The sequence below is a fragment of the Miniopterus schreibersii genome (genome assembly GCF_964146895.1).
Source record: "Miniopterus schreibersii genome assembly, chromosome: 1".
Taxonomy (NCBI): domain Eukaryota; kingdom Metazoa; phylum Chordata; class Mammalia; order Chiroptera; family Miniopteridae; genus Miniopterus; species Miniopterus schreibersii.
Genome location: NC_138101.1, coordinates 96,582,182 through 96,604,410, shown reverse-complemented (window position 1 = coordinate 96,604,410; position 22,229 = coordinate 96,582,182). Strand labels below are relative to the sequence as shown.

General features: G+C 38.7%; 1 pseudogene across 1 annotated transcript; it reads left to right on the top strand.

Annotated features, from left to right (window-relative positions):
* Nucleotides 1-4,643: 4,643 nt before the first annotated feature.
* LOC308568061 (omega-amidase NIT2 pseudogene) lies at nucleotides 4,644-5,539 on the top strand (annotated as a pseudogene). The gene has a single exon. The product of its transcript is annotated as an omega-amidase NIT2 pseudogene (transcript).
* The last annotated feature ends 16,690 nt before the right edge of the window (nucleotides 5,540-22,229 follow it).

Sequence of the window (22,229 nt, the reverse complement as noted above, 5' to 3'; positions counted from 1 at the left end):
AATCACTGTTGCCTTTTTCTACTCATCAGACAGACCAACTGGGGCAATATTGGAGGGGATTACTTAGAATGTGAACACTGGGAGGCAAGGATCATTGGGCACCTCTTAAGAGGATTGCTACCATGCGTGTTATTAATAACAGCTAGCCAGGACAAAGGGCATAAGTGAGAATAGTCCCAGACAAATGAAGGTTTATGGTCACCCTACCTTTACTCATGTCTTGATTTATATTTACCACATAGGAAGTAATTTTCTATCTATAAAATTATTTAGTTCTATGACTAAGTCCCTAAAATTCCATAATAATTGGCACAACCCTGCCCTCCTCAATCCCACCAAATTCCTCTATGACACTGCTGTGGAAGCCACTAGCAGTGAACAATCAGTGGCTTTCCAACCAGCTCTCTTCTCTTCTATTGCAAACACTGGATTTTGGATCCTCTCTGTCCCTCACCATTTCACCCAAACCCCCCAAAATTCAGATATATACATATTCAGAAGTCTTGGAGGTTCATGAATAATAAGAGCTGCAGGCTCCTTGCAAAACATTAATGATATCAAAAATAAAGTACTTTACAATTTAAATAGTCTTGATAAGACTAACCTTGAAATTACAACCATAATATTTTCTATGACACATCAATCTACTAGGATAGGGAAGCACTAAAATCTAAACAGGATTTACTAATAATTATTGGTACTTCCTACCCTGGGCATTTTCCTTCAACAGTTAATTTGACCATTATGTTATCTTAATAACTACCAAGTGAACTTGGCCCTGGTGCTAAAGTCAAATCTAACTCACCTTCTACATCTTTTGAACAAGTACTAAAGCAGAAGCAACATGTCTAGGTTAAGGGTTTGGTTATTATGGTTAATTAATTCTACTTTGTTCTGGGATATAATACTAAATATTAACAAGGTTGATCTATACCCTGACAGAGGACAAAAAGAAAAATAATAGTGAATGGTACCATATTATTATTTATTAAAACTGAGTAAGTAAACCAAGCAAGTCAGAAAAACAATATTTTCCTCCAATAACCATTAAAGTAAAGGCAGGAAAAATAAAGAATTGTAGACATTAGAGTTATCTGAGAGAAACTCAAACTATTCTTTTTTACCCTGTGCATATTTTATAAGACTATCTGTTCAGAGGTGAGTTCATTAAAGCTGGAGAATGTGATGGTTATCTCAAATACAGCAATAACCACCATCATACCATAGTCAGAGTGGTAGTTTGGAAGTCAAGCTTAAGACCAGAGAGTCCATTCATGATTCAGTACTATCGATATGTTGTTGTACTGATGAGAGAGAAAGAAATTGAGATTGAGGGAGAAAGGAAAAAAAAACAGAGACTATAACTCCTTCTTCTTTGTTTGTTCAGCCTCATGACCAGGGAAGTCAGAAACTAACTAGCTGAAGAATGAAAACTTAAACTTCCCATGAAAGTCAAGCAAGAAACAATGAGCTTGGAGAAATAGAAATAAAGCATTTCATTGAAATCTATTATGATTCATTACTTACAGTCATGCAATTTCCAGAACCATCTTGACAAGCCCTGTTAGTAAAGATAAAGAAATGTAACTGCTTGACCAGGAAACATTAAATTGCTTTCCTTCTTTCTCCTTTCAGTTGTGTTGGGAAAACAAGTTGGTTGCTATTTTCTGATTTTCCCCCCTGTTGATAATATATCTTCCCATCATTTGTAAGCCCAGATCCTTTTTCTCCTTTCAGTTTTAAAACAAACCTCCTGCCAGTTGAAGCTGAGTTTGCCTTGTTAAAGGCTCAGTAATTCCTCAGGCAGAAGACTGTATCATTCATTACTTGAATGTTGTTTTCCTTAGTGAAGTCATGTCAACAAATTTTTTTTTCTTGCTCATTTATTCCCCTCGAGTTCAGGGACCACTATTGATTTGCCCTAAATTAAGTCAGTTTACTCCAAAAATTTTCTAGCTGTGATTTGGGAATATTCATTCAGGTGCACAGAACACCCACCATGAACCCCATTTACATGTGTCTTTATTCTTAGACCTTTAAGCATATGTTACAGTTATTCTTGTTTCTCTCTTGTTTTTGCAGCACACACACACACACACACACACACACACAAGTTATTTAATGGAGAAGTAAATTGTAAACTTCCTCTTTGTCTAGAATAGGTCATAGAACAGATATTGCCATGCAAAGAAAATGATTTGGGAGTTTATAAACTGCATAGAGGAAAAAAGTACTCACTCCTATTTGAAACAAACTGCAAACTGACCTTATTCCTTAAATTGTGTTTTCTAATCAAAGTAAATTACTTTTCTACTCTGTTCAAAATTGCCCAGTTTTCTGTCTAGATTATCTGGACTTTATAATACTATAGCTCGTTCTTAGACTGAATTTCTGATTATATACACAAATTCAATAAAATTAGCTGTTACCCATCGAACAGTCCATATTTTCCTTCACTACTGGTCACAAGCTATGTGGAATGGAAAACAGGACATATCAATACAGATATGGTGCCTTGCATTTTTGCAGTTCCTTCCCATGTGCACATTACAATTATTGCATTCATATAATAAATATGGGTGGAGCACCTGGTATGTGCTAGATAGTAAAAAGACAAAGAGATAACATCCTTTCTCTCCAGGCAAATACAATTTCTGACATTTTCAGTTTCTTTTTAATCTTAACCCAGTGGTTTTCAAATGTTTTTAGCTGGATTACCTTTTTCCCCCACAAATCTAATATAACAATATATACAACATATGCAAGCTGAAAAGCTGGGTTAGCAGCAGGCTCAGCGGAGGGCAGCCAATCTGACACTGAGGCACCTCTGGGGATCCTGGGGCTTCATAGCTCCTTTAAATCCAGGGACATAATAAATCTGCTTGTTTTAAGTTAAAAAAAAAAAAAAAGTGAGTTCGACGCACTGTACAACTTGCCAAGAGGCATCAGCCAGCCAGAGGCATACCCAGAACTATCTCTGTTTCCTGACCCTCAGGTTCTGGGTTCTTCCCAGGGAGCCATACCATTTCTTACCTTCAGTAATGTTGATACTTTGTCAGAAATATTTCTGCTTGCAAATATTTCCCTTGTAGGCTTGATGAATTCTTAAGATAGATTTGATTACATCCAAGAAACAAAAAAAAAAACAAAGAAAAGCTGTCAGAATTGTTCAACTCTGTTGTTAGACATTAAGTTCATTTGGAAAAGCCTGGTCTCTTCCACAAAGTAAATGAATGAGAAGAGGGTAGTTCATCAGTCCCTCCCAGTAGAAAGAAAAGATTTATTCACCTTCAAATCACTGAAAGAAAGTCCTATTACTAATACTTCTCTTAGCAAACAGTAGCCCTGCATAGCACCAGGAAAATACATAATGAAATGACAAACACTTGTTTGCTCAAGGCCGCTATGCTTCCCAGAATATTTCTCTTCTATTGCTTTGCTCTTTTGGACTATTTCCCCTAGACGCTTCTCATGTCCTCTTTCAATATCTAGAGTGAAGTTGTTATGTCACAACCTTTCAACCCCCACCACCCACCCCCACTTGCTCATGTCATATGCCTCACTGCTAATAATACATTCCCATTGTTAAGAATACAGTGGCAGCTGGGACACAGTGGTCAGAACAGTAATAATGCCTCCCACAACATCATTGCTCATTATTGATCATGGCTATGCACAAACCTGAACTACTCTAAAAATTAATTTGGGCTGGCTTCATTTCTAGCACTTTATCAAGGTAAAGGATTCTTTCTCACATCATCAATTAGTACATATTCATGGCCAGGAGTCCAGCACTTTTTAAAAAAGTCAATTCTGATCTTTTATTTAAAATAAAAATGTTATTCAATTTAAAAGAAATAAAGAAATAAAGAAAAGAAAAACATTAACTGTTACCTCATGCTATGCTAGCAAAACATTAAACTCAAGCTCCTGCAGTACATTGCTTTTATACTGCAGATATCAAAATGTGACCCTTACAATTTTAGACTGATTAAAAGTGAAATTTTATGACATCCTAGCATGCAGTTTGCCTTTAAAGCTTTCTTTTAAAAATATGTCTTTAGGTCTGGAAAGATGGAGGCACTGTGACATGAAGCAGAGCACCCTTACTCCCAGCCACAGACTTGATTTACCGCTGAAATAACATGTAACCAGCTTGGAAAAACCTGAGAAATATATCTGAGTGGACATAATTTGAGTAGGGAGCACTGAAGAAACATCATAGAGTCTGGTAAAAGGGGGAGGCATAGAAAGGGGGAGTCCCCCCTGAAGCCTTTGCTGGGCTCCAAGCCCCAAGGCTTAGAGGCTGCAAAGCTCCCTCCCTTTGGGAGTGCAGACTGGCATCCAAAAGCGGGGATCTCACACCTGGAGGAGAAAAGAAGGAGAGCCCCGCATGGAGGGCAGGAGGACCCAGGGGAATATGTGCTTGTGAGGAGGGGACTGCAACTCCCAGTGAAACAATGCACCTAATGGTGGCAGATGGGACAGGTCACTTTCACCCCAGGTGCTCACCATGCAAAAGACTGTCCCACAGTGGGTGGCACCAGAATAAGAAAGAGGACCGAGGGATTTTCCCTGCCCCTCACGGTGTTGCCGGGGTTGGTTCTGAGAACTTACCTCTACCGCTGTCACAGGAGGTGCTTCCAGGGAGGCCATGGCCATGTTCCACTTGGCCCTCATCTAAATTCAAGTTTCTTCTATCAAATCAGATAATGTCACTTGAGCTTGTGGCCTTGTCCAGAAGGCAGCCACAGAAGGGGCTAAAATAGTTTCTCTGCCAGAATGCTTTAATTCTCCATATGGCACAAACTATTTTCTCAAATATGCAGAGAAAATTCCCGGTGAATCCACACAGGAGCTTTCTGAAGTAGCAAAGGAGTGCAGCATTGGAGAACCTCACTGAGGTTCCATTCCTGAAGAGGATCCTGTGCTGTTCGGGGGCCTGATGGAGCTTTACTAGTAAAGCACAGAAAGCTCCATCTTTTTGACATTGACATTCCTGGGAAAATGACATTTCAAGAATCTAAAACATTGAGTCCTGGTGATAGTTTCTCCACATTTGAGACTCCTTACTACAAAGTGGGCCTGGGCATCTGCTATGACATGTGCTTCACAGAGCTTGCACAAGTTTACCTGCAGAGAGGCTGCCAGCTGTTGGTCTATCCTGGAGCTTTTAATCTGACCACTGGACCGGCTCTCTGGGAGTTAACTTCAACGAGTCTGGGCAGTTGACAATCAGGTGTATGTGGCCACAGCATCTCCTGCCAGAGATGACAAAGCCTCCTATGTTGCCTGAGGACACAGTACTGTTGTGAATCCTTGGGGGGAGATCCTGGCCAAAGCTGGCACTGAAGAAACGATCATGTATTCAGACAAAGACTTGAAGAAAGTGGCTGAAATATACCAGCAAAGCCCCATTTTTAGCCAGAAGCAATCAGACCTCTATGCAGTGGAGGCAAAAAAAGCCCTAAGGTTTATGTTTCCATCATGTCACAAAATAGAAAGAGACATGTCTGCAACATCATCATTTCCCTGCTGAATTCTTTCATGGGGATCTTTTTTTTTTTTTTAATTTTAGCCTTCCCTTCCCAGGAACTGTGTTGAGATGATGGAACTGAAGCACACTGATAATCTCCACACCTTATTAAATAGTCAGAAAGACTCAGGTGGGCACTGAAGAGCAGAAAGAGGAGAGGATGGCACTAAACCTTATTCCATATTGAAACTGCCTTAGAGAAGTTGGTAAAAGTATCAGATTTGGATATTCTGGTGGTTGATTCACCTGTTACAAATGCATTTGTGTCATAAATTTCTTATCTCATTGTTGGAATTGGAACCTGTTATGTAGAAAACAGGTATACTCTTTTTCAAGCAGTACCTTAAAGTTACCTTTTTCATCTGTGAGTACCTGTGGGAAGCAAGGTGATGGATCCTTGGTGTTTGCTAGAGGAGATGGCAGCCTCTGTGTCAGCCTTCAAGGAGCTAACCCTCCTGGTCTTAGGGGAAATTCTGTGTCAAAAGTGAGTCCTGTGGGAGAATTGCAGTGGCAACATTTGGCCAGGCAACTAAGGTATGTCTCTGCAGAAGTGTTTTTGTGGATTTTTTAAAAGATTTTTTATTGATGTTTAGATAAGCATCAATGTGAGAGCAAAACATTGATTGGCTGCCTCCTGCACATCCCCCATCCTCCCACTGGGATCAAGCCCACAACCCAGGCATGTGCCCTGACTGAGAATCGAACCAGCAATCTTTTGGTGCACAGGACAATGCCCAACCAACTTAGACACACCATCCAGGGAAAAAGAGCTTTTCTTAATGGGAGAAAGTATCTGAAATGCCCTTTTTTTATTTGTTTTCCTCCCTAGTAATACTTTCTACCTTGATAAAGGCAAGTTTTTAGCCTAGTGGTTCTCAGAATTCTTTTGCACAATTAAAAATTAAGAATTTCAATGAGCTGTTGTTTATGTATGTTATAGCTAGCAGTGGGCTAGTAAATGTTTTAACAACCAGCTGTCCAAGAAAAAGCATGATTTTGTGGTAGCATTTGCCAATTTCTGTGGTGTAAATACTTCCATGAAGGCCAAGTTCGGTCTATATCAATATGACACCTCTACACAAACAACTGGGAATAGATGTACACCATAAGACACATGTATACATCCATAAACCACTTTAATCAAAGTAATGATGCTACCCACCCACCCCCAAAAGATACCTTGTTCTCTTTTGTAATTCCTCTAGCTATATGTCTTGTTCCCAGGCAATCACTGATTGGTTTTGTCACTGTAGATTAGTTTGAATTTTTAGAATTATATAAAAAGACTCATACCATATATGTACTTTTTAATTTGTCTTTCATCATCACTTAGAGATTTATCTGTGTGTGCATCAGTAATTCATTCCTTTTTTATTGCTGAGTAGTAGTCGGTTGTATGGATATACCATAATTTTTCCACCTGTTGATAAGCATTTGAGTTTCCAGTTTTTGGCTCTTACAAATACAGATTTTTGTACAAGTTTTAAAAAAAAAAGAAAGAAAGAGGCCCAAGAGCTGCACTGAGCAGCCACATACAGGGGCTCTCTAGCTTCCTATAAGGCATTGTGTAGAACCCCAGAAAGCATTTGATCTGTGTGGAGTGGGGAAGGGAAAGAGAGCCCTCCTGCCACCAGAGATGGTCTGGAGCCACTAGAAGGGCAGATCAGGACTCCAGCTGCCGCAGCTACCGGTGCAGTGAATCTTGGTTTTTTACCTGCTCCATGGGGAGGCAGGATAGAGTGCAAGGAGCTACCCCAGGCATACTGAGATCAGCTGTGGAGGGGAGCTGTGTGGGGCTGACCTTGTGAACCCTCCTGCTTGGTACCAAGGCACAGGGGAGAACGGACCTAGCGGGCAGGTTCTCTGCCTGTGTGTTGCTTTGTGTGCTTTTGAGTTTTTGATTGCTGAATGGGTTTCCACCTTCCTGGCTTGAATTGGGAGCAGAGACCAGTGAAACCTGGGATTTGTGTCTCCATTGTGAAGAGTTTGAAACAAGTGCCCCATGTAACCAGACAACCAGATCTAGGAAAGGAGAGGCAAAGCATGACTACCTCTCCTGCAGGCTAGGGGTACCACTCCCAACAGGACTGTGGCTAGTTCAACACAGTGAAGCCCCAGATATCCCCCACAGGGCACAGTCCTGGCGGGGGGAAGGGAGATCAGCTCATAGGATGGTATTACAAAAAAAAGACTCTCAGGGACAAATGTTTGGGAACTGGAGGAAAAAGTTAAAACCCCAGCTGGGCAGGCAAAGTACTCACAGGAATTTTTTTGTTTAATTGAACCCACTGAGCCCAGGCCTCTGAAACAGCCCATACAAAAAAGGCAACAGGCTGAATTCAATCTGAACCTGCAGCAGGCCATTATATGGGGAACTAGAATTAGAGGATAGGATAGAAACTGAGGAGAAGGCTTTGAAGCAAAGACGAACTTCCCCAAAGTGAGTGCCTGACAAGGAAACCTCTAATTAAAGGGAGAAATATCCCAAGCTACACTAGCCATCCTACACCCTAAAAACTATTCAGAAGACTCTGGAGTAAGACCAGGCAAGCACAAGAGGGAGGCAAAATAGCTGGTGAAAGGATGTGTTCCACAAAGAACCTTGGACCAAACACGTAAGGACATCAGAGCCAAACCTAGACAGAGCCTTACATTAGCTGATAGACAAGTAACTCCTAGGAGACCTGAAATCAGTGTACAAAATAGTGAGCCTCAGACAATAGAAGCTGCCCCGATGAAACTCACCTGATTGACTTTTTTTTTATTTTAGAAAAAAGAGAGGGGGAAAAATAACATTTATTTTGAAATTTTTAATTTTTCCTTAATTTTTAAATTTTTTAATTGATTTGTTAAAAAATTTTATTTTGCTTTGATTGTTGTTTTTTTGCTTTGTATTGTTTGGTTTTTGTTTTATTATCAAGATATTCCTGTTATTCTCTGCTTAATTGCTGGGATATTATTATTATAACCAATAAAGTCACTGCTTTTCTCTATTGTTTTCCCCAAATCTCTTATTGGACTCACTCCCTGCCCTTGCTTTATTTCTCTTTCTCTTCTTGTTCTTTTGGCATAATTATTTCTTCTTCTTTCTTATCTTTCTTTTTTCTTTCTTTCTTTTCTTTTTCTTCCTTCTGTCTTCCTGTCCTTTTGTTTGTTTGTTTGTTTCTGTTTGTGTCATTATTATATTTTTATTTTTTATTTTTCAACTATTTTTCTATTCCTACGCTCTACCCTTAATTTTTGGTTCACCCTTCTTTCAGAATCTATATTCTGCCCTTTTACCTTTTAGTAGCTTCTCTATTTTTTACTTTTTATTTTATTATTTTTTTTAATAGCAATAATATCCTTCTCTCTCTCACACACACACACACACACTCTCTCTATTTTTTTCTTTCTCTCTCTCTTTTTTTCTTTAGCATATTCGTTCTCCCTTCATTCTCTCAATTCTACTTTCATTTGCGATGTTTTCATTGTAATTGTCAGAATAATTTTTATGATACTGCTTGTTTCCTAGCAGTTTGATTGTGTTTTGTCTTTCCTTGCCAGTGCCTGTACAACAGCACACATGATGTGGTTGTGGCTGAGCCACACAAGTGGACACTTCAGAGGAGGGTATTCACAAGAATCGGTCAACAACTTAGACCCAATCACAACAGGAGAGCCCAAAAAATCCACAAAAAAGACACGCAGAAAAGGGACACACTCAGAGTACATACATCAAAAGTATAAGGAAAACACAGCTCTGGGCCCCACTGGACATACACCACAAAATCCCAGCCCACAAGCAAATATATCTAATATACAGATACAAACACTAAGAGCCGCCAAAGTGGGATGGCAAAGAAACAAACCCCAAATGAAAGAAAATAAAAAATGTCAGAAAAAGTCCTTGAAGATGAAATTAAGCAAGTTATTAGAAATAGAGTTCAGGGAAGAGGGAAGATAGCAGCCCTGTGAGAAGCAGCAGTGCCCCCACTCCAGCCATGGACTTGATTTCCTCCTAAAATCCTATGTAACCAGCTTGAAAAAAACAGAGAAACATACCTGAGTGGACGAAGTGTGAGTGGGGAGCACTGAAGAAACATCACGGAGTCCGGTAAGAGGGGGCTGTAGGAAGGGGGAGTCCCCCTGAAACCTGTTCTGGGCTCCGAGCCTACAGGCTTGGAGGCTGCAAAGCTCTGTGGACAGCATCCAAAAGTGGGGATCCCACACCCGGAGCAGAGAGGGGAAGGAGCGCCCCGCGCACAGGGCAAAGGGACCCAGGGGAGCGGTGAGTCCCAGAGGAGACAGCGCCTTCCTAGGAAACAAAGCCTCTAGTGGCAGCTGCAACCAGCAGTGTCTGGTGTTCGGGGTGCCGACCATAGGGAAGGCTGTCCCAAGGCCTGTGGCACCCAAGTAGTGAGGGACCAGAGGACTGCACTGAGCACCCCCACACGGGGACCCTCTGCCTCCCTGTGGGGCACTGTGTTGAGCCCCAGAAACTGCTGAATCTGTGTGGCGTGGGGGAGGGGAGGAGCCCTCCCACCCTGAGCTCCCAGTGCCGGGAGGCTGGGATCTGTGACCAGCCCTGAGGGGCCCCTTGGTGGAGCTTGAAGCTGCTCCAGCTTTGCTCAGACCAGCAGTGTGGAGAGCTGCGTGGATTTGACTTTGGGTCCCCTCCCGCTGGGTGCCTTGGAGCAAGGGTGGCAGGACCTTGCAAGGTCGACTCTCTGCCTGTGTGTTGCTCTGTGCCTTTGCGAGTTTGATCACAGAACTGGTTCCCACCTTCCCAGCATGCACTGTGCCGACAGACAAGCCGAGGCTGCCATTGGGGACTGCACAGTAGACGGTCTGAGGGGAGGGCCTGGTGTGGCCAGCAAACCAGAGCTGAGAAGGGAGGGGCAGAGCCCGCCAGCCTCTCCTGCTGCTGGGAGCACCCCCCCAATAGGAAAGGGGCGGGTCCCGCTCACTGAAGCCCCAGACACACCCACAGGGCACAGTACTGAGGGGGAAGTGAGAGCTCTCAGAAGGACTTTGCAAGAATAAGACTCTCAGGGACTATTGTTTGGGAATTGGAGAAAATGCTGAAAACCCCTGCTGGGGACTGGGCAGGCAAAGGGCCCACCAGAATGTGTTCTTAATCGAACCCACTGGGCCCAGGCTGCTGAAACGGCCTACACAGAAAAGGCAACAGGCTGGCTGAAATCAATCTGAAGCTGCAGCAGGACAGAGCCTGGGGAACTAGAATCAGAGGACAGGGTAGGGACTGAGGAGCTGGCAGTGGAGCAGAGACTAACTCCCACAGAGTGAGCGCCTGACAGTGACACCTCTAAGGAGAGTGATACCCTGGGCTACATTAGCCACCCTGTACCCTAAAGACTCTACAGAAGACTCTGGAACAAGACCAGGCAACTACAAGGTTGCAAAATAGCTGACAAGAGGAGGTGGCCCACGGAGAGCCTCAGATCAACCATCTACCTAAGGACACCAGAGCCAAACCTAGATGGCTCCTCACATTGCGGTGATACACAAGTACCTCCCAGGAGAACTGGAATCACAAAAAACAGTGACCCTCAGACAACATAAGTTGCCCAGAAGAAACTCACCTGATTGACTACCTTTTTTTCTGCTGTTTTTTTGTTTGGTTTGGTTTGGGTTTTTTTGGTTTGGGGGGGTTTTTTGTCTGTTTTGTGTTTGTGGGTTTATTTATTTTTTCCCTTTTTTCCTTAGGAAGAAGACAAAGGGGAGAAAATTTGTTTTTTCTTCTTTTTTAAATTTTATAAAAATCTCTTTTTTTTTCCTTTTTAAATTTTTTTAAAACATTTTTTTAACTAAATTTTTTTTTCTCTTTTTTATAAAAGAATTTTGTCTTACTTAGCTTGTTTTTGGTTTTGTTTTGGTTATTTGCTTTGTTTTGTTTTATCCTTGTTTCTACTATCAAGACTCTCTTGATATCCCTGCTTAAAAACTGGGGCTTTATCATTGTAACAAAGTTTACTGCTTTCCTCTAGTTTCCCCCAAATCTCTTACCAGACTCCCTGCCTGCCTGGGCTTTATCTCTCTCTCTCCTCTCAATCCATTGGCATAACTTTTTTCTTCTATTTCTTCTTTCTTTCTCTACTTTACTTTCATTCTTTCATTTTGCTCCCTTCTGTCTTCCTGTCTGATTGTTAGTTTCTCTTATTCCCTTTATTGTATTTTTGTTTTCTCATTTTCAACTATTATCCTATTCCTATTCTCTCCCTTAATTTTTTGCTGGCCCTTCTTTCAGAATCTTTTCTCTGCTTCTGTTATCTCCCAGTAGCTTCTCTATTTTTTACATTTTAGTTTATTATTATTTTCTAAATTTCCACCAGTATGAAAAACAATATACACCTCTGGGCTCCACTGGACTCACAAGACAAAATCCCACCCACAAGACAGGGACAGAGCAAATATATCTAATATATAGATACAAGACCTAAGACCTACCAAAATGGGGAGACAAAGAAACAATCCCCAAATTAAAGAAAAGGAAACATCGCCAGAAAAAGACATTGATGAGATGGAGTTAAGCAAGTTATCAGATATGGAGTTCAGAGTATGGATGATAAAGATGTTCAAGGAACTTATGAAGACTCTAGATGATAAGATCGAGAACCTTAGTGAAAACATGAAAAAAGAGATACATACCATAAATAAAACTCAGACAGAGATAAAGAATGCTGTATCTGATATCAAGAATGCACTGGAAGGAATTAAAAGCAGGATCAATGAAGCACAGGATAGAATAAGTGACTTAGAAGACAAGGTAGAGAAAATCACACAATCAGAGCCCCAAAAAGAAAAAACACTTAAAAAAGCATGAGGACAGTCTAAGGGAACTTTGGGACAACATGAAGCAAAACAACATTTGCATTACAGGAGTGCCAGAGGGGGAGGAAAGAAAGCAAGGGATAGAGAACTTGGTGGAGGAAATAATTATAGAAAATTTCCCTAGGGTGGCAAAGGAGAAAGCCACACAAGTTCAGGAAGCACAGAGGGTTCCAAACAAGAGGGACGCAAAGAGACCCACTCCAAGACCCATCACAATTAAAATGGCAAATGTTAAGGAAAAAGAGAGAATATTAAGGGCTGTAAGAGAGAGACAAGCAGTGACCTAAAAGGGAACCCCCACAAGGCTGACAAACACTTTCTCAACAGAAACACTTCAGGCCAAAAGGGAGTGGCATGAAGTTCTCAAAGCAATAAAAAGCAAGCACATCCAACCAAGACTGCTTTATACAGCTATCATTTAAAACTGAAGGTGAAATAAAGAGCTTCCCAGATGAAAGGAGGCTACAGGAGATCAGTACCACCAAACCAGCAATGCAAGAAATGCTGAAAGGACTGCTCTAAGGAAAAGAAAGAATAGTGAGAAAAATACATCAGCATAAAGGGGGAAAATGGCATTAAATAAGTATATATCAATAATAAACTTAAATGTAAACAGAATAAATGCTCCAATCAAATGACAAGGGTAGCTGAATGGATAAGAAAACAAGACCTAAATATATGCTGTCTACAAGAGATCCACCTGAGAGCAAAAGATTCACACAAACTAAAAGTGAAGGGATGGAAAAAAATATGCCATACAAATAGAAATGGGAAAAAAAGCTGGAGAAGCAATACTTATTTCTGACAAAATAGACTTCAAAATAAAGACCATAACAAGAGAAAAAGATGGTCACTACATAATACTAAAGGGATCAATCCAGCAGGAGGAAATAACCCTTATAAATATATATGCACCCAATATAGGAGCACCTAAATATATAAAAAATTTCTTGGTGGACCCTGAGGGGGAGACAGACAGTAACACAATCATAGGGGGGAACTTTAACACCTGACTGTCATCATTGGACAGATCATCAAGACAAAAAGTCAACAGAGAAACACAGACCTTAAATGACACACTAGATCTAATGGATTTAATTGACATTTACAGAACATTTCATCTCAAAGCAGCAGAATACACATTCGTCTCAAGTGCACATGGAACATTCTCAAAAATAGACCACAGATTAGGGCACAAGGCAAGTCTCTACAAATATAAGAAGATTGAAATCATATCAAGCATCTTCTTGGATCACAATGTCATGAAACTAGAAATCAACCAGTATAAATAAACTCAAAAATATTGAAACACATGGAGGCTAAATAGCATGTTATTAAACAATAAATGGGTTACCAATGAGATCAAGAAAGAAATCAAACACTTCATGGAAAATAATGAAAAAGAACAGAGAACAACCCACAACCTATGGGACACAGCAAAAACAGTCCTGAGAGGAAAGTTCATAGCAATACAAACATACCTCAAGAAATAAGAAAAAGCTCTATTAAACCATCTAACACAAAAACTAAAAGAACTAGAACAATAAGAGCTAGAAAAGCCCCTCAGAAGAGGAATGAAGGAAACAATAAAGATCAGAGCAGAGATTAATGACATAGAGACTAAAAAAAACAATCAAAAATCAATGAAACCAAGAGCTGGTTCTTTGAGAATATAAATAAGATTGATGTACCTTTACCCAGTTTCACCAAGAAAGAGAGAGGACCCAAATAAACAAAATCAGAAATGAAAGGGGTAATATAACAACTGAACCAACAGAAATACAAAGAATTGTAAGAAAATACTATGAGCAACTATATGCCAATAAACTTGACAATGTGGGTGAAATGAACTAATTTCTGCAAGCCTACAATCTTCCCAAAGCTGAATCAGGAAGAATCAGAAAACTTGAATAGGCCAATAACAACTAATGAAATTGAAGCAGTAATCAAAAAACTCCCAGCAAACAAAAGTCCTGGACCAGATGGATTTACAGGTGAGTTTTACCAAACATTCAAAGAAGAATTAACACCTATCCTTCTCAAACTATTCCAGAAAATTCAAGAGGAGGGAAAACTCCCAAACTCTTTTTATTAGGCCAGCATCATTGTAGTCCCAAAACCAGATAAAGACACTACAAAGAAAGAAAATTACAGGCCAATATCCCTGATGAATTTAGATGCTAAAATCCTCAACAAAATACTAGAAAACTGGATCCAGCAATACATTAAAAAGATCATACACCATCCCTAAGTGGGACTTATTCTGGGGACGCAAGGCTGGTATGACATCTGTAAATCAATAAATGTGATACATCACATAAACAAAATGAAGAACAAAATCATATGTTCACATCAACAGATGCAGAAAAACATTTGACAAAATCCAGCACCCTCTTTTGATAAAAGCCCTCAGCAAAGTAGGAATAGAGAAAACATATCTCAACATAATAAAAGCCATATATGACAAACCTTCAGCCAACATAATAATCGATGGTCAAAAACTAAAACCATTTCCCTTAAAAACAGGAACATGCCAGGGATGTCTGCTTATTCAACATAGTACTGGAAATCCTAGCCACAGCCATCAGACAAGAAGAAAACATAAAAGGTATCCAAACTGGAAATGAAGAAGTAAAACTGTCATTATTTGCAGATGACATGATATTGTACATAGAAACCCTAGAGACTCCATCAAAGTTCTACTAGATTTGATAAATGAATTCAGCACGGTAGCTGGATACAAAATTAACATCCAGAATTTGATGGCATTTTATACACCGACAATGAATTCTCAGATAGAGAAACTAAAAAAAAAAAAATACAATTTACCATTGTGACTCAAAAAATAGGATATCTACGAATAAACTCAATCAAGGCTGTAAAAGACCTGCACTCAGAAAACTACAGGGCACTGGAAGAAGAAATAAGGAAGATATAAACAAGTGGCAAAATATACCATGCTCATGGATTGGAAGAATTAATATCATTAAAATGTCCATATTACCCAAAGCAATTTATAAATTCAATGCAATTCCTATTAAAATACTAACAGAATATTTCACAAATCTAGAACAAACATTTCAAAAATTTATATGGAACCAATAAATACCCCAAATAGCCAGAGACACCTTGAGAATGAAGAACAGAGTGGGAGGGATAACTTTACTAGATATCAAACTGTACTACAAAGCCATTGTAATCAAGAGTCTGGTATTGGTACAACAACAGACATATAAATCAATGGAACAGAACAGAGACCCCAGAAATAGACCCACGTCATTATGATCAGTTAATATGTGACAAAGGAGGCAAGAGCATACAATGGAGTAAAGACAGCCTCTTCAATAAGTGGTGCTGGGAAAATTGGACAGGAACATGCAAAAACAAGAAACTAGACCATCAAGTTACACCATACACAAGATTAAACTCAAAATGGACAAAAGAGTTAAATGTAAGTCGCAAAACCATAAAAAACTGGAAGAAAACATAGCAGTAAAGTCAGAGATATCTCATGTACTGGAATTTTCATTGATACATCTCCTAGGACAAGAGAAACAAATGAAAAAATAAACAAATGGGACTACATCAAATTAAAAAGCTTCTGTACAGCCTCAAAATACAAAGGAAACCCACAGTATGGGAAAACATATTTGCCAAGGATGTATCTAATAAGGTGCTAATTTTCAAAGTGTACAAAGAACCCATACAACTCAACAAGACAAAGACAAAAAATCCAATTAAAAAATGGGCAAAGGACCTGAATAGATACTTCTTCAAAGAGGACATACAGGTGGTCAAGAGACATATGAAAAAATGCTCAATGTCACTAATCATCAGAGAGATAAAAATTAAAACGACAATGAGATATCACTTCACACCTGTCCGAATGGCTATCATCAACAAATTGACAAATGACACGTGTTGGCGAGGATGTGGAGAAAAGGGAACCCTAGTACACTGCTGGTGGGAATCCAGACTGGTAAAGTCACTATGGAAAACAGTATGGAGGTTCCTCAAAAAATTAAAAATGGAACTGCCTTTTTACCCAGTGATCCCATTTCTTGGAATACCTCAGTTTTCAAAAGTAATCCATTCCAGAAGACCGTCCAAGTTCTGAAATGTACAAAAACTGAGGGATCAACAGCTGACAGCTAGGCATCAGGATCTTGCACTCAGCAGAAGCCGTGTGGCATGTTCGACTTCCAAGGCGTGTTCGAAAACTGAAGCATTTACTTCCAGGTTTACGGCATTCATAAACCATAATGTTCATCAAAGGAAATGTTTGAAAAACGAGGTACCTCTGTATATGTTAAGAATCCTGAAGCACTAATCAGATAGAATATATGCAGCCCTATGTTCATAGCAGCACAATTTACTATAGCTAAGATCTGGAAACAGCCCAAGTGCCCATCAGTATGTCAGTGGATAAAAAAGTTGTGGGATATTTACACCATGAAATACTGAAGAAGGATAAAGGAGAAGGATCTCATACCCTTTGGGACAGTATGGATGGACTTGGAGAATATTATGCTAAGTGAAAGAAGCTGGGGAGAGAAAGACAAACATCACATGATCTCACTTATATGTGGAATCTAAAGAACTGAATTAACTGATTAACAGAATAGATTTGATTATATAGAAGCGTGGATCAGATTGATGAATTTCAGAGGGAAGGAGGGCAGTGTGAGGGGGGAAGACTAACCAAAGAATTTGTATGCATATATGAATAACTCAAGAACACAAACAATGGTGTGGTGAGAGACTGGAGAGGGGAGTGGGGCAGGGTGGGAGGGGTCAATGGGGAGAAAAGGAACATTTGTAATATTTTGAACAATTAAAAAAATCTTGATTATTAAAAAAATAGAAGTTGGAATTACAAAAAATAAATAAAATAAAATGTCTTTATTGATTTCAGAGAGAGAAGGAGTGAAGAGAGAGATAGAAATATAAATGATGAGAGTCACTGATCAGATGCCTCCTGCGTGCCCCCTACTGGGGATCGAGCCTGTAACCCAGGCATGTAACCTGACCGGTTATCAAACCACAATCTCCTGGATCATAGGGTGATGCTCAACCACTGACACATCAGCCAGGCACGTTTAAAGTTTATAAAAATGGAAAAGAGTGAAGAATAATTAATTACAAAGGCAGTTGGAGCTATCAAAAATGTGCTTAATTTCAAAGCATTTCCCATAGTTGTGGTTCATGATGTTGATTCTCATAGCCAACTTAGTTTACAACTCATCTGTATTAAATTTCTTAATTATTCAATTATTGCCATATTTACTGTTTAAAGAGGCCAAATGAGTTTCAGAATAATTGCTTTTTTTGTTTTTAATATACACTTAATTCCTTGAAACAACCAATCAAATATATGAATGGATTTCTTCAAAATCTGTTGTTAGATATCTAATATATTTTGGAAATTTTCCCAACACTATTCAGAAATCATGGACCTTAAAACCCTTAAAACCCTTGATTTATTATCCTCATTGCACAATTATCTGATGTCAGGGATAGCTTCTCAATTTTTACATTTGTGTAAAATAAGTCATAACATCATTTTATCCTAAAAGTGTTCACTATTAATGATTTTGTTTTACAAATGCACACTTAACTTTTGCTACCCATGCTGGTTTAACTTCAAATATGTACAAATTAGGCCTCTCTAAATATTTTAAATATGGGAAAAGAAGATATGTTTACAGTAAAACAATATTAAAACAGACCCAACCTATGTTATGTATTTTTTGTTATAATAAAGAAAAAAGAGTAGAGTCATCCAAATGCTTTGAAAATACCATAGGCCTCTGTTACACATGAGTATATTTCCTAAGACCTTCATGAATCCCAACTCTGTGAATATACAGTACTAAAGCATATCATTTCCTCTATAAAATTTAATGAGGTACAACTGAAAAATTTAGGTGATTACTCCAGATTTTTAATGATTCCATAAATATAAAACTGGAGTCATTTGAAAAACTATTAAAATGAATTCTGCCTCTAAAATAAACTCACCACTACATTACATCATGTCATTACTGTAATAATGTAACACAAAATTAACTAAGTCTCTAGATTCTGATAGCTTAAATTTAGCTCTGCCCAGGCATGCATAGACAAGTGCTTGTGTGGGAGCTGAAATCCACTTGCCAGGCTGAGTACCTACACATATAGCTGATCAGGCCAGCATCTTTTTTAATTCTCACAAAGACTCTATAGATTCTACTGATGACTCCACTTCTCCTACTAACTGGACAAGTCAAAGTTGGTAATAAATCATATAGTTAGAGCCCAGATTGTTTTTCCTAGTCTACCTGTTAGCACTATTGTTTAGAAGGAAACATCAAGTACCTGGAATCCTGGCTTGGGACAAGATGACTGCTGACTGTCTTGCTTCTGTGTAAGGGTTCAGAACAACATAGGCATGAGAGAATGAGAGAGAAAATTCATCAACTTTATGCCTCTCATTGTATATGTGAGGAAATAAAAATCTAGAGAAATTAGAACATATTATCCAAATTGATATTGCTGTATTTGAATCTTATTATGATAATCCAGGAATCTCTATCATAGGGTTCTTCGAAAGCAAATCATCACTTCTGATATCTTTATCTGACAGCATCATTGAATTATTTTTGACTAATATACCTGTTTTTCTAATATGGCCTTCAGATTAAAGTTGCTTAACTTTGAACTGTAGAAAGTTTCCATTTAAGATCTTTGAGACTTGAAAACTTTTTAGAGTTTTTGTTTATAGTATTATTTATTCTAATAATAAACATTGTAAAATGGTATATTTTAACTAGGTTTTTTTAAACTGGGCTAAAAATTGTGAGAAATTTTAAAAGGATGCCATGCAGTGAAGAAGGATCAGCCCTTTAAATCAATCCTAGAGAATTATATTAATAAGCCCCACGTTTGTTCCCAGGTTCCAGCCTCCCCAAATCTGGACAACTTTAGGTGTTTTCTAAGTCTCTTCAGGTCTATAGTTTTCAATATATCTCAATACCTATTAATGCTCTTCAAAGTCAGTTTATTTTCCTGTTCACCATTCTACCTCCAACATCACAAAATAAACCTAACATTCATGCACTAATGTGCAGGATTGAGACTAGGCACCCATGATTGTCACTACTGCCAGGTCAAATGCCTTTCCTAGCTTCTCTTTCTTTTATTCTTTTTCTATAAGTATCTTTTGCTTGGTGTTCTGGACTATATCTACCAATTATTTAACCTCAGCTCAAAACCCAACCCATTGGATCATTTATACTGTGTGGTGCTTCCACTTTAACTTACTGAATCAGTCTTCCAGGCTCAAGAGCAACCAGTACTAGTGAATTAAGACATGAAGACACCAACAGCAGTCTAGTTCCGTGTCCTCTCAGAGGTCTTTATGGAGACACTTCACTTGAAGAGAGTCCGTGCCGTCATACAATCTCTTCCCTTTCTTAGGGCCTTAGATTCCTCCTTCAAATATTTGTTCTACCCTTACCAATTATAAAATCATTTTCCTCAAATCTGAAAGCCAGATTTGATTTATGGATTCTTTCTCTTTTTCACCCTTTTGCTTTTTCCCATTAGTCCTGAGCAGGACATGTCACTTATTTGACTTTGTTATACCCGAAATTTTTAAAAAGCCTTTCCAGTCTCATTATATTTTTATAAGGCTCAACTCATGTGAAGATACAGATTCTATTGTTTTTAAATTTATTTTATTGTTGAGAGAATTACAGATATCCCCCTTTTCCCCCTTTGCCCCCTCTACCCATCTCCCATGCCCCTAATGGATCTTCACCGGTTTATTGTCTGTGTCCATGGGCTATACATATATACTTTTGTAAGTTCTTTGGTTAATCTCATCCCTTTCTCCTTCCCACTTTTCCTCTGGTATCTGTCAGTCTGTTTCACGCTTCCATGCCTGTGGTCCTATCTTGTTCATCAATTTATTTTGTTCCTTAGATACCACATATAAGAAAGATCATGTGATATTTGTCTTTCTCTTACTGGCTTATTTTGCTTGGCATAATACTCTCCAGGTCCATCCATACTGTCTCAAAAGGTAAGAGATCCTTCTTTTATACAGCTGCATAGTGTTGCATTGTGTAAATGTACCACAGCTTTTTTATCCACTGATTTACTGATGGGTACTTGGACTATTCCCAGATCTTAGCTATTGTAAATAATGCTGCTATGAACATAGAGATGCATATATTTTTTCTGATTGTTGTTTCAGTTTTCTTAGGATATATTCCTAAAAGTGGGATCACTGGGTCAAATGGCAGTTACATTTTTAATTTTTTGAGGAACCTCTATACTGTTTTCCATAGTGGCTTCATCATTCTGCATTCCCACCAGCAGTGTACTAGGGTTCCTTTTTCTCCACATCCTCACCAGCACTTGTCATTTGTTGGTTTGTTAATGGTAGCCATTCTGACAGGTGTGAGGTGACACCATATTGTGGTTTTAATTTGCATCTCTCTGATGATTAGTGACAGTGAGCATTTTTTTATGTCTGTTGGCCATCTGTATGAGTTCTTTGGAGAAGGGTATATTCAGGTTCTTTGCCCATTTTTTAATTGGATTGTTTGTCTTTGTCTTGTTGAGTTGTATGAGTTCTTTATATACTTTGGAAATTAGCCCCTTATCCATTGTATCATTGACAAATATGTTCTCCCATACCATGCATTCCATCTGCATTTTGTTGATGGTTTCTTTTGCTGTACAGAAGCTTTTTAGTTTGATTTAGTCCTATTTGTATATTTTCTCCTATGTTTCCCTTGCCCTAGGAGATGTATCAGCAAACATATTGCTACAGAGATGTCTGAGATTTTGCTGCCTATGTTTTCTGCTAGGATTTTTATGGTTTCATGACTTACATTTAAGTGTTTTGTCCATTTTGAGTTTAATCTTGTGTATGATGTAACTTGATGGCCTAGTTTCATGTTTTTGCATGTTCCTGTCCAATTTTCCCAGCACCACTTATTGAAGAGGCTGTCTTTATTCCATTGTATGCTCTTGCTTCCTTTGTCACATATTAACTGATCATAATGACGTGGGTCTATTTCTGGGGTCTCTGTTTTGTTACATTGATCTATATGCCTGTTCTTGTCCCAGTACCAGCCTGTTTTGATTACAATGGCTTGGTAGTATAGTTTGATATTCAGTATTGTGATCCCTCCAACTTTGTTCCTCTTCCTCAAGATTGCTGCAGCTATTCAGGGTCTTTTTTGGTTCCACATGAATTTTTGGAATATTTTTTCTAGTTCTGTGAAATGTACAGTCAGTGTTTTAATAGAAATTCCATTGAATCTACAAATTGCTTTGGGTAATATGGGTATTTTAATAATGTTAATTCTTCAAATTCCTGAAGATGGTATACTCTTCCACTTCTTTGTTTTTTCTTTATTTCTTTTTTCAATATCCTGTTGTTTTCCAAGTACAGGTCTTTTACCTCCTTGGTAGATTTTATTCCTAGGTATCTTATTTTGTTGTTGTTCCAATGGTAAATAGTATTGTATTTTTAACTTCTCCTTCTAAGAGTTCACTATTACTGTATTAAATGCCTTTGATTTTCAGATGTTAATTTTGTTTCCTGGTACACTGCCAAAGTCATTTATTAAATCTAGTAGTATTTTGGTGGAGGTTTTATGGTTTACTGTGTACAATATCTTGTCACCTATGAATAATGACAGTTTAACTTCCTCCTTTCTAATTTGGATGCCTTTTATGTTTTCTTCTTGTCAGATCATTGTAGCAAGGATTTCTAGTACTGCATTGAATAAGAGTGCTGAAAGTGGACACCCCTGCCTTGTTTCTGTTCTTAGTGGAAATGCTTTTAGTTTTTGCTGAATGA